Here is a 12320-nt window from a genome sequence, read left to right as displayed (position 1 = left end):
GCAACAGATTATTGGTGATATTTGGGAGTCATACATAACTTGAAAGGACTAACAAAATACTACCATATCCATGAGTTGCTTTTCACAAATAGGGCAAATAGTGGCTTCCAGCCAAGATGGTGGTGTAGGCAGACATGGATAGCCTCTTCATACAACCACATCAAAATTACAACTAAAATCTAGAACAACCATCACTCATAACCGTCACATATTAAGTTGAATGGAAGCCTGACAACTACAGAATTAAAGAAACCACATGCATCCAGAATGGTAGGAGGGGCACAGGCACAGAATGGGCTGTCTCTCACCCACATGTAGTGGATAAAATACCAGGAGGGATATCTCAGGAGCAAATAGATCCAGTCCCACACCAGGACCCCAGCCCAGGGTTCCAGTGCCAGGAAGACAAGTCCCCATAACTTGTATTGCAAAAACCAGTGGGGAGTGAGTCAGTGAAAGAACTTCTGAAGCCCCAAGCAGTTCCTCTTAAAGAACCCACAAATGGACTCACCTACTCAGACTCACTCTCTCTGAGCTCCAGCGCCGGAGTTGCAGCTTGATGAGCACCAGTGGCATACTGGGAGAGGGTGGTATCTAGCATCAGGGTGAGGAGAGGCCATTGTCCCTTTTCTGAGCCCTCCTGCTGCAGAGCCATGGAGCCGGCAGGCTAATGCCATATTTGATACATCAACCTGTCTAACACTGTTTGACCCACCTTGGAGGCCCCAAGAGATTCAACCCCACCTAACTTGTGCCCTCCCCCCACTGATGCTTTTCCATATGAATGGCTGGTCTTTGTTCTTGCTACACAACTTCCTAGATCATATTAAACAAGCAACAGCTGGGCTCAGTGAGCTCTAGGCTGTGCACAAGCAACAGCCAGATTAATTTCACAGCTTGGCTTCACCTGGTAATCTCCAAGCCCAGCACAAGGAGCAGCCTTCTCAGGGTGCTTCATAGCTCAGGAACAGCAGCCCAGGGCAAAACACAGGTGGGGGCTGAAGTAGGCCTACACCACACTAGAAACCCCAGGTCCAACGCATCCAGTGGGCAGCTGCAGACCACGTCGGAGCACTTCCACTCTTCTCCCTAAATAGCTAATCCTCCATGGAGGCCAGAAGTTGGTGGTCAGTGGTCACAACCCGTCCTTGCAGCTGATTGCCTGGGAAAATCCCTCCCAATGATCTGCCAACAGCAACCAAGGCTCAACTACAAGAAGAAGGTATACTCAACACACACAGGGTGCACCTCGAATACCCAGCTTAATTGGTAAGGGAGGGTATGCAGTAGGACCCTACAGGACACCTACTACATTAGGCCACATTACCAAGACACAGACTCAAAGAAGCTCTACCTAATACATAGAAACAAACATAGGGAGGCTGCCAAAATGGGGAGACAGAGAAACATGGTCCAAATGAAAAAACAGATTAAAATTCCAGAAAAAAAGCTCAATGAAATGGAGATAAGCAATCTGTCAGATGCTGAGTTCAAAACAGAAGTTATGATGATGCTGAAGGAACTTAGTGAGGATTGCAAGAATATAAAAAAGGTCCAATCAGAAACAAAGGATTCACTAATTAAAATAAAGACCAATTTACAGAGAAACAACAATAGAATGGATGAAGCTGAGAAACAAATCAATGATTTGGACATAAGGAAGCAAAAAAGAACCGATCAGAACATCGAGAAAAAAATCCCAAAAAATGAGAGTAAGATAATTAGCCTCCGGGAAACTTCAAGATGTCTGACATTCACATCATAGGGGTGTCAAAAGAAGAGAAAGAGCAAGAAATTGGAAATCTATTTGAAAAAATAATGACAGGAAACGTCCCTAATTTTGCAAAGGAATTAGACATGCAAGACCAGGAAGCACAGAGTCCAAATCAAGTTGGACCCAAAGAGGACCACACCAAGACATATGAGAATTAAAATACCAAGGGTTAAAGATAAAGACAGAATCTTACAAGCAGCCAGAGAAAAGCAGAGTTACTTACAAAGGAGTTTCCATAAGACTATCAGCTGATTTCTCAAAAGAAACTTTGCTGGCAAGAAGTAATAAAAGTGATGAAAAGAAAGAACATACAACAATTTTAGTCTATCCGGCAAAGCTATCATTTTTTTATTTCAGTAGTGGGTATTTATTTTCATCTTTTAAAAATATATTTTATTGATTATGCTGTTATAGTCATCCCATTTTTTCTCCCTTTATGGCCCTACTCCCTGTACCCCCTCTCCCACCAGCATTCCCCCCACCCAAGTTCATGTCCATGGGTCATACATATAAGTTCTTTGGCTTCTACATTTCCTATACTATTCTTAACATCCCCATGTCTATATTTGTCTACAATTTATGCTTCTTATTCCCTGTACCTGTTGCCCCATTCTCCCCTCTCATACTCCCTACTGATAATGCTCCTTGTGATCTCCCCATTTCTGTGGTTCTGTTCCTGTTCCAGTTGTTTGCTTAGTTTTTGTTTCTATTTTTCAGGTTCAGTTGTTAATAGTTGTGAGTTTGTTGTCATTTTACTGTTCATATTTTTGATCATCTTCTTTTTCTTAGATAAATCCCTTTAACATTTCATATAATGAGGGCTTGGTGATGATGAACTACTTTAACTTGACCTTATCTGGGAAGCACTTTATCTGCCCTTCCATTCTAAATGAAAGCTTTGCTGGATACAGTAATCTTGGATGTAGGTCCTTGCCTTTCATGACTTGGAATACTTCTTGCCAGCCCCTTCTTGCCTGCAAGGTTTCTTTTGAGAAATCAGCTGACAGTCTTATAGGCACTCCCTTGTAGGTAACTGTGTCCTTTTCTCTTGCTGCTTTTAAGATTCTCTCCTTATCTTTCATCTTGGGTAATGTAATTATGATGTGCCTTGGTGTGTTCCTCCTTGAGTTGAACTTCTTTGGGACTCTCTGAGCTTCCTGGACTTCTTAGAAGTCTATTTCCTTTCCCTAATTGGGAAAGTTCCCCTTCACCATTTTTTAAAATAAGTTTTCCATTTCTTGCTCTTCCTCTTCTCCTTCTGGCACCCCTATGATTTTGATGCTGGAACACTTAACGTTGTCCTAGAGGTTCCTAAGCCTTTCCTCATTTTTTGAATTCTTGTTTCTTCATTCTGTTCTGGTTGAATGTTTATTGCTTACTTTTGCTCCAAATCATTGATTTGAGTTCTGGTTTCCTTCCCTTCCCTGTTGGATCCCTGTATATTTTCCTTTATTTCACTTTGCATAACCTTCACTTTTTCCTCTATTTTGCAATCATACTCAACCACTTCTGTGAGCATGCTGATTAACAGTGTTTAGAACTCTGCATCTGATAGGTTGGCTATCTCTTCAATGCTTAGTTCTATTTTTGGAGCTTTGAACTGTTCCTTCATTTGGGCCATATTTTTCTTTCTAGACCAGCCTATTATGTTCTAAGGGGTGGAGCCTTAGGTATTAACCAGGGCAGAGCAACCCACATCACTGCGTTGTGGCTCTGTATGTGGGGGAGAGGTGTGAGAGGGAACAATGCCACTTGCTCAGCTCTCGGCAGGCTTCAGTCACTTCCTGTGTTGCCCACAAGCAAATTGGGTCCTTTTGGTGCTGATTCCTATTTGGGTGGGTTTCTGTACTTTCTAGGACCCTGTAAGTCTCTCCAATGAACTCTCCTGTGAGACTGGGAGTTTCTCCTGCCACCTCAACCCCTACAGGTGTGTTCAGTCAGAGGCTTGAGACTTTATTTCTCTGCACTGCTACCCTGGATTGCACAGTCTGTCTGGCTCCCCGGTTATTCCTCCCAGTTCATCCGCCCACAAATGTGGGGCCATCTGCTCCACCAGCCATTGCCTTGACCACCCTGGTCCTCCTTGTCCCATGTCCTCTCCACCTGGTTGTCCGTCTCCACCCTTCCTACCGGTCTGGATGAATGTTTCTTCTTTAACTCCTTGGTTGTCAGACTTCCATACAGTTCGATTTTCTGGCAGTTCTGGTTGGTTTTTGTTTTTAAATTTGTTGTTGTCCTTCTTTTGGTTGAGCGAGGAGGCAAAGTATATCTACCTACACCTTCATCTTGGCTGGAAGTCTCCAAAGCTATAGAAATTTTACTGATATTACCAAATTGCCTTTCTAAAATGTTGTGGTGTTTTATTTATATTCCTGCCAATAATATAAAAGGTGTTCCTATTTCCTCACATTTACTTTAATCTTGAGCATTATACATATTTTTTATTGTTGCAAAACTAACAGGCAAAAATCATGTAAATTTGTATTTCCTTGACAATGTTGTATTTGAGCACCTTTTTATATGTTTGCTGGCTATTGATTTCTTTTTCTTCGGAAAATTTCCTGTTCATATCATTGGTGTATTTATCCAGTGAGTTGTCTTTTTCTCAATGACTGTATAAGTATTTGTATATTCTACATATTTATCTAATGCTAATTATATATGATGTGAATATTTTCTTATCTGTTATTTTAACAAAGTTTTTTTTTGAGGTTTAAAAAAATATGTATTTAGAGAGAGTGGAAGAGAGAGAACGAGAGGGAGAGAAACATGGATCAGTTATCTCTTGCATGCCCCCAATCGGAGACCTAGCCTACAACCCAGGAATGTGCCCCAACTGGGAATCAAACCAGCAACCTTTAGGTTCATTGGCTGACGCTCAGTCCACTGAATCTCACCAGCCAGGGCTTATCTGTTACTTTCTTTAGAATGTTTACAGTATCTTTTATTGTTCAGATATTTTTAGTTTTCATACATTTAAATCTGACAATCTTTTCCTTAATAGCTTCTGGGTTCTGTGATTTGTTAAGGACCTTTTTAACCCCAATTATTAAAAAAAAATATTTTGATATTTTTTTTATAATTGAAAGTTCTGATACTTTCATAGGTGATTTTGGTATTAGCTTATTAAGTCATCCTAAATTTGTTTTCATGAATATGATATAAAATACAAATATAGCTTATTTTGAAAATCCTAGTGGATAACTGTAGCAGAGACAGTTAGATGCTCATCAAAACATTACTGCTTCCTGGGCATAAAGCATTCTGCCTCTTTTAGCCTTCTTTTGCAGTGAGATGTGAACAGGTGACTAGGTTGTAGGGAGGAAATGTCAGTAGAAATTATGACTCTTCATTTAGGTCCGGCCCATAAATACTTCCCTTTTGTACCCTCCACACTCTTTCTCCTCTTCTGGCTGATGCAGTTGAGCGCAAAGCCACGGAAACCATGTTTTGAAAGTGCTAATATCCTAAGATGGCAGAAGTCTTAATCCTTGAATCATTATTTGGAGAAGGACCACCACCAATCAGGAACACCCATTTTGGACTTTAAGTGAGAGAGAAGTAATATTTTATATTGTTCAACAATAAAGTTAGAGCAGCTAGTGTTACCTTAACTAATATAAGAGCCAATTTTTCCAACAATATTTATGGAAAAGTTCATCTCTCCCCCACTGAATTGAGATCCTTTTACCTTTATCATACAATAGTTAATTGGGTAAGAGCATAGCCATGGCACTGTTTTGTCAAGTTGGGCATTGTACGTACCTCTATGTGGTATGTAGTGAGCTCTCAATAAATGTTAGTTGTTCTCAATGTTGTTATAATTATTACATGTTAAATCCCACTAAGCATGGTACTATTCTACTCCATGATATATTTATCTATTCCTTGTTTATTTATTGTGTCCTATGTCCTTTCTCCTTTTTTTAATTCAATTTTTATTTTGTCGGACCTAGTACTACCTGTACACCTGGACACTTGGGTCCACCCTGTGCCCCCAGCTTTATAGGCTCATGCTCTAGGTTTCCTCCAGCCAAGCCCTTTCCCAGTGGGCGAAGAGTCCTGGGGTGTGGATACAGGCAAGGGCGACAAGTCAGCCTCTACTGTCATCACAGTCCGGATGTGTAAGTGCTGTCCTGTGGTGCCCAGGCTATTAACTCCAGTACCACATGTTGAAAAGGTGCTGACGAAAATGTTCTCCACTACACAGTTGCAACTTTACACCTACACAGGCTATGACGTGTGACTCAAGCCTCCAAAAAATAACTGCTCCAACATGGTCCTCAGAAACCCAATCCAGACCAGAGCTCAGCTTGGTTGAAATAATCTCTAGGCTGGACGCTGAAAACCATGGTGGTAAGGGCACGGGGGAGAGGTTAGAGCTGAAGATACGGGGGCCAAGGAGGCTGGAGATAATATAGGAGCTATATGATGTGGTTGCAGAAAAAGGAGTCAGAAGAACTTGTTTGGGTTTTAATCAATTAGAAGAATTCTAGACTTTTACGTAGAAAACCACTGTGCTCTGTTCTAAATATTTGTGCTCCCCCAAAATTCATGTTTTGAAATCCTCACTCCCAAAGGTGATGTTATTAGCAGGCACAGCCTTTGGAAGGTAATTATTTCATGAGGGTGAAGAACTTATGAATGGCATTAATACTCTCATAAGAGACCCAATAGAGCTTCATAGCCTTTTCTGCCCTCAGAGGATACAGCCAGAAGTCTGTGACCCAGAAAAGGGCCTTCAGCTGATGGTGCTGGCAACTCGATCTTGGACTTCCAGCCTCCAGAACTATGAGAATTAAATTTCTGTTTGTAAGCCCAAACAAACACACACACACAACACACATACCACACACTCCTACAAAAGACATTTTGTAACTATAATTTCATACAAATACAATGGACTTGTAAATTTTGGGCCCATGTAAACCACATAGAAAATAATCATCTTACTGAGTCTTAACCTCATGAGAGCACAGTAAAATTTTTCTTGGCTGGCTGTGTAACTTGAATAATCAGATACAAATCACAGTTAGAAGTTTAACAACACTAGGCATAACCTGATAAACCTCCGCAGCTTGTGACTGCCATATTCATGGTAGTACAGGGACACGAAGGATCCAGGACTCTCACCTGAGTGTGTTGGGAGTGTGTTGGGAGTGTGTTGGGAGTGTGTTGGGAGTGTGCTGGGAGTGGCGGTCCTGATGAAAGGCAGCATCAAGGGACTTGCCCTGATACTACTTCTCATAACAAACATGATGTTTTCACTTAGGGTATGTTACATATCAATACAAAATAGCAAATCCTTTTGCAAAATTTACACAGGATTGAAGCAGTTTCAATTATTCATACAAAGACATTTTGCTATCATTAGCCTGCAATTGTTTTTGTTGACACAGGTGGTGATTAGGGCGTGCTAACCCCATCTTCTAAGCATTTCTCAACACCCCCGCGGTCAGCAGCGTCAGGAGATGCGCAGTTTTACCCTTCCACAGAGCCTTGACTGCAACTGAATGACCGTGAGGTACTAATAGTTATTCTCTTATGCTCCACAAAAGACATAAGCTTCATTATTTTAGACCCACAGTGATGAGTTATCAGCTGGATTTGGAATCAAGTTTAAAATAACTTGCGGCTATGACTAAATATTACGGCATGTTAGAATAAAATCCAAAACAGATTTAAATGAAGCAGTTTAATAAGACAGCTGATTAATACTTCCAACAAGCACTTAAATTGTGAAAGAGGTCATTGAAGTGACTCGGGATTTTACTGACCATCTGTTGGATGCCCTAGTTGTAAGCTTTTCTCAAAGGCAGTCAGTACACTATGTATCTATGGAAGCTTTCTGCTGCGGCATTTTATCTTACTGCCATTTAATCAAGGTAAGTAAGGACAAATCCATTTTTAAGTCCTATTCCTCTTCTTTGTGTCAGAGGTCAGAGATTAACTTTGGAGAATGGTGTCAGTACAGTTATAGCGGATGTATATATTTTTTAAATTTTCATTCATAACGGACTTACAGGAGAGTTGCAAAAATAGTAGAGAGAGTTTCCAAATATCCCTCACTCAGCTTCCCCTAGTACTTCCCCTAATATCAAAATCAGGAAATTAACATTAGGATTATTAAATAAACTATAATCCTTATTCAAATTTCACCCATTTTTCCACTTTCCTCTTGCACAATCTGTGTAGAATCTCACAGAGAAAGGTTATCCTCTGGCCTTACCACACTCCGGCCAACAGCAGTTTTACTGTGTTTCCTTGTCTTTCATGACCCTGGCGCCCTTGAAGAGAATTGATCAATTACACTGTCGAACACCCTTCACCTTGCATTTGTGACTGGTTTCTTTCATTAAGCATGTTTTAAAGGCTTATCATTTTGAGGTATACATAAGTATTTCATTCCTCTTTATGGCTGGAAAGCATTCATTGCATGGATAAATACCACATGTTGTTTCTCCATTTATCAGTTTGTGGATATTTGGATGGTTTCTACTTTTTGGTTATTATGGACAGTGGTGGTATGAACATTCATGTACAAGTTTTTATGTGGATGTACGTTTTTATTTCTCTTGAGTAATACCTAGAAGTAGAATTGCTGGGTCATATGGCAACTATATGCTCCACTTTTTGAGGAACTGCCTAATTGTTGGTGAAAGACAAGTACCATATGATCTCACTTTTAAGAGGAACCTAATCAACAAAACAAACAAGCAAGCAAAATATAACCAGAGACATTGAAATTAAGAACAATCTGACAGTAACCAGAGGGGAGGTGGGAGGGGATTATGGGGGGAAAGGGGGAAGGGTTTTTAGGAATAACTATAAAGGACACATGGACAAAACCAAGGGGGGTGGAATCAGGGGAAGGAGGTGGGGATGGTTGGGGTGGGGGTGGAGTGGTGGGGGGTAAATATAGACAACTGTACTTGAACAATAAAATAATTTTTAAAAATAATATTAAATGACAGCTATGTACATTTATGATGTATTTTTGGCATGCCCTGGTAGGGGGGCTCAGATGGTTGAAACATAATCCAGTACATCAGAAAGTTGTAGATTGTATTCCCAGTAGGGGTATGTGGGAGAGGCAAACAATTGATGTTTCTCTCTCTCTCTCTCTCTCTCTCTCTCTCTCTCTCTCTTTCTCTCTCATCAATAAACATATCCTTGGGTGAGGATTTTGAAAAAAAATTGTCACACAAATTTATTAGAAATTTCATCTTTACCTTAGTAACTTAAGACTCCATCTTTGTCATATACTGTTTCCTAGGTATTCGGGTCTAATTTTAACTTTATGTTCTATTTCACTATTTGCCTTTTCATTCACCAGTGACTTAATGTTTTAATTATAGTGATTTATGTATATTATTAGCTAGTAATGCTAGTCCCCACACAGTTTGTCTTTTTCAGTGTTTTCTTGGTCATACTTGCATGTTTGTTTTTCTATATTAACTTTAGTATCAACTTTTCTGACTCTCTAAAGAGAGTCAGAAAAGTCAATGGTTTGTTGGTATTTTTATTGAGATTGCATTAAATTTACAAATTGGAAAGAACTTATATCTTTATAATGTCACTCTATCCCAACAACAGAGGAGATCTTTTTATTTTTTCAAGTCTATTTTCATACCTTTCAGTAGTGTTTTAGCTCTTCCTCTCCTTCTCCTTCTTTTTAAATTTAATCTGAAAGCCTTGACTGGAGTGGCTCATTGGTTTGGGCGTAATTCTGCAAAACGAAAGGTCACCAATTTGATTCAAGTCAGGGCACATGCCTGGGTTGTCGGTCAGGTCCCGGGTTGGGAGTGTGTGAGAGGCAACTGACCGATGTTTCTCTCACACTTCGATGTTTCTCTCCCTCCTTTCCACTCTCTAAAAATAAATCAAATCTTTAAAAAAATGTAATTTTACATGCTTAATCTTGTTTGTTGCTATAGTAAATCATGTTTTCTCTAACATTATGTTTTCTGTTTACTGTTTGTATATGTAAAAGCTATTGATTTTTGTATGTTAATGTTATATCCTGCTATTTCACTGAATTCTTTTGTTGTTTAAATTAATTTTATTACTTATTTTTCTGGAAATTTCCAAGTATACTCTCATATCATCTGTAAATACATATATTTTTACTTCTCTACCTGTTCTGATGCCTCTAATTGATTACTCTTGTCTAATTGTTTTGGTTAATACCTCTATACAATGGTGAATAGTAGTGAACAGTGCACATCCTTGTCTTCTTTCAAATCCTAGAAGAATTACCTGTAGTATTTTTCCATTAAATACAGAACTAGCTTTAGGAGTAAAGTATGTATATACATTTTTTCTATCACCTTAAGAAAGTATTCTTTAATTACTATGTTTTTGTGTGTTTTATGATAAATAGGTGTTCACCTAGTCAAAGGTTTTTTCAGCTTCTATGGAATAATGATATTTCTACTAGATTTATTAATATTGGCTATGATATTAATTGATTTCAAGGCAGATTTGCATTCCTTGAATAAATCCCACTTGGCCATGGTGTATTATTTTCTTAATGTGGTATTGAATTCTTTTTGCTATTATTTTGTTTAGAATTTTTAGAATATTCATGAATGATATTGGACAATAGTTTCTTTGTACTGTATCTAATTTAGATATCAGTGTTATATTTGCTTCATAAGAGAAATTAGGAAGTTTCCTTCCTTTTTAATGTTCTAGGTTAATGGTTTAGTAGATTCCCCTGTGAAATCATATGGGCCTGGTGCTTTTTCTTAGAGTAGTTACTTAATACTTTTTTTCTGTTTCTTCTATGGATGTTAGTTTCTTTAAGCTCTTTAACTCTTGTGGGAAATTATTAATTTGCTCTAGGTTTTCAAATGTATTTGCATCAATGTCTGCAAAGCAGTTTCTTATGGTTTTAATTTTTTTCTTGCCTCAATGGTTATCTCTCCATCAGAAATATCTGAAAGTATCTGAAAATCAACATAGTCATTTATAGTGTGTGTTCAGAACCCTACTATGATATGTGATAGTATGCAAAAAGAATTTCTTCTTTTTCTTGGTACATTTCTATATTACATTTTTCCAGTGGAAGTATTCATATATTAGTCATGTAAATTTTTAAAAAGCCATATGGACAAAAGAATAAGGCCCAAGAGGACAAACACATGTGCAGAGGAATGGCCTCTAACTGCTAAGTGTCTGCTATATGGGGTCTATGGCTCAAAATACTGCTCTATAAATTAACTTGTCAAGATATATGAGTCAGCCCATTGTGTTAACAATTACATTGTATCTGGAGCACATTTTTAAAATGATGACATTATTAGTTAAATGAGCACATTCTTAATGTATATGCTGCCCCTCTCCCCAACCTAAATGGAAAGCCTCTTTGTGAACTTAGATGAAGACTTCTCTCATAGTAGTAGCAGAGTCCCCTGGTTATACCAGGTACTCAAACTTTGATGATTATAAGTGGACATCTCAGCAGGGATGCAAAAGAATTTAAGGAGTGAGCCATACTGGGGAAAGGTAGCTCCAATCACTTCCCTTTCCTCTTAAGCTTTTCTTTCTTTTTTCCCTCTTATTCCCATCCCACCTATATTAATTAGTTCATTTGTTGTTGATAGAGCTGTGGTGGGTCTTTTTCTACAATTTGGTTCCTATTTTTTTAATTTACTTATTTTTCCTTTTTCATTATCTCTCTCACTATATATTTTTTAAATTTCTGTGTAAACCTAATACTATACACTTTCCTTCTCTTGCTCCATTCTGCCTTCTTCATTCCTCCTTTTTTTCCACTCAGACTGTGTTCTCTCCCTCTTACTCTTCAAAAGGAAGAGAAGAACAATCATCAATGGCTATTGGCCATTGCAAAAGCAACACCAAAAGCTGGTTTCATGCTCAGGTGAGAACACTGTGCCTCCTCCTTGTGGTTTCAGGTGCTCTACAGGTTCAGAGAAATTCTCTAGTAACAAACTATAGAAATGATCCTTGAAGGTATAGTTTTCCTTTTTTTATTTACAATATAAATTTTACTTTCTTTCTCTTTTTGCCTTGCCCTGATTCCCTGCTCTTATTATTGCTCCTCCTTCTATGCTCTCAAAGTTATTTTTCTTTCAGCTGGTCATCTCAAGGCTAACATTTAAAATTGATTGAGAAATAAGGAGCTTCCCAGACAAGAAAAAGCTAAAGGAGCTTATTAATGCCAAATGAGGACTGCAACAAATATTAAAGGGCTTGCTAGAGGAGAAGAAGAGGAAAGGGAAGAGGAAGAGGAATAGGAAGAAGAAGAAGAAGAAGAAGAAGGGGAAGGAGAATGGGAGGAGGAGGGAGAGGAGGGGTGGATGGGGAGGAGGGGGAGGAGGGGGTGGGGGAAGGAGGGGGGGAAGGGGAGGGAGAAGAACAGAAAGAAAGAAAAGAGTCTAACAATAAAATGGCACTTAATATGTATCTATCTACAATCACCTTAAATGTAAATGGTTTAAATGCTCCAACCAAAAGACATAGGTAAGCTGAATGGATAAGAAAACACCCCATATATATGCTGCCTTTGAGAGACACATCT

General features: G+C 38.8%; 1 non-coding gene across 1 annotated transcript; it reads right to left on the bottom strand.

The window, feature by feature from the left end:
- Positions 1 to 11549: 11549 nt before the first annotated feature.
- LOC112302921 (small nucleolar RNA U3) lies at positions 11550 to 11762 on the bottom strand. Its single transcript, XR_002974594.2, has one exon. It is a non-coding gene; the product is annotated as a small nucleolar RNA U3 (small nucleolar RNA).
- Between the last annotated feature and the right edge of the window lie 558 nt (positions 11763 to 12320).

The sequence above is a fragment of the Desmodus rotundus genome, chromosome 1, assembly GCF_022682495.2.
Source record: "Desmodus rotundus isolate HL8 chromosome 1, HLdesRot8A.1, whole genome shotgun sequence".
NCBI classification, from domain to species: Eukaryota; Metazoa; Chordata; class Mammalia; order Chiroptera; family Phyllostomidae; genus Desmodus; species Desmodus rotundus.
Note: the sequence above shows the minus strand (reverse complement) of the source record. Positions and strands in the feature narration are given on the sequence as shown.